We start from the raw sequence: 897 nt of genomic DNA, 5'->3' as shown, positions 1-897 counted from the left end.
GGGGGCGGTGCGGGGGGGCCCGCCTGGCCTGCCGAGGCCTCGCAGCAGGCTGGAGTCGCCCCCCACTTCGGCCGCTGATGGGCCACAGCGTCAGCTTTGGGCCAAAGATGCCTCTTTCTAGAAGAAGAACCAAGCAGGCTGTATTCTTTAATCCACGCATCGTTCTAATGATCTGCTTCACCTCACGGTCCCCCAAGCACTCGTGTCGGCCAAGCAAAGGGGGGCAGTAAACAATGGTAAAGGAGTGGGGACTTGGGGTGTTTATTGTGCTGGGTTTAGAAGAAGAACCAAGCAGGCTGTATTCTTTAATCCACGCATCGTTCTAATGATCTGCTTCACCTCACGGTCCCCCAAGCACTCGTGTCGGCCAAGCAAAGGGGGGCAGTAAACAATGGTAAAGGAGTGGGGACTTGGGGTGTTTATTGTGCTGGGGGCAGAGGCAGCTTGCTGCATAAGCAAGGTCGCAGCCTCAGTCAAAACCCTGCTGCGTACATCACTTGGAAGAAAGTTTGCTCTGAAGCAGAGACTGTAATCTGAATATACGATGAGAGCCAATTTGGGCTGAGCAGGTGGGTGGAATATGCAAAGCAATAAGATAATTTGGATCATTGCGATATGTGGTGATTGCAGTTCACCAGCTGTTTTAGCTCTAGTGGGAAATGTGACAGAAATTTTTAAAAGGAACTTCAAGGCAGGGGGGGAAAAAAGGACATCAGTTTGGTTTTCCAATAATAATAGCGTAATCCTCTGTCTGTGTCACTTGGGGCACTTTTTGCAGGGCGCAGTGAGGCTCTGCAGGCGGGGCAGATACAACGTAGAGATGTTAAACAGTTATTGGCTAGCATGTACAAAAGAAAGAGTAAGGCTTTAGTGAGCTGCTAGGCTAAGCATTCGTCT

The 897-nt window shown here is 50.6% G+C and overlaps 1 protein-coding gene across 5 annotated transcripts in view; it reads left to right on the top strand.

Annotated features, from left to right (window-relative positions):
- The first annotated feature begins 6 nt into the window (after nt 1-6).
- The window catches only part of ARMH3 (armadillo like helical domain containing 3), a 129,238-nt gene continuing 128,347 nt past the window's right edge, over nt 7-897 (top strand). For 4 of the 5 annotated variants that reach the window (XM_009638086.2, XM_035893661.1, XM_035893658.1 and 1 more), the window contains exons 1-2: nt 7-273; nt 438-569. The gene's annotated coding sequence lies outside the window, so the exon portion shown is untranslated. Of the gene's footprint in view, nt 274-295; nt 570-897 lie in introns of those variants that run through there. The other variant, XM_035893659.1, reaches the window with a different exon arrangement.

This window comes from Egretta garzetta, unplaced genomic scaffold (genome assembly GCF_000687185.1).
Source record: "Egretta garzetta isolate BGI_Z169 unplaced genomic scaffold, ASM68718v1 scaffold135, whole genome shotgun sequence".
Classification (NCBI taxonomy): domain Eukaryota; kingdom Metazoa; phylum Chordata; class Aves; order Pelecaniformes; family Ardeidae; genus Egretta; species Egretta garzetta.
The sequence above is the reverse complement of the archived record's forward strand: the minus strand, read 5'-3'. Positions and strand labels throughout refer to the sequence as shown.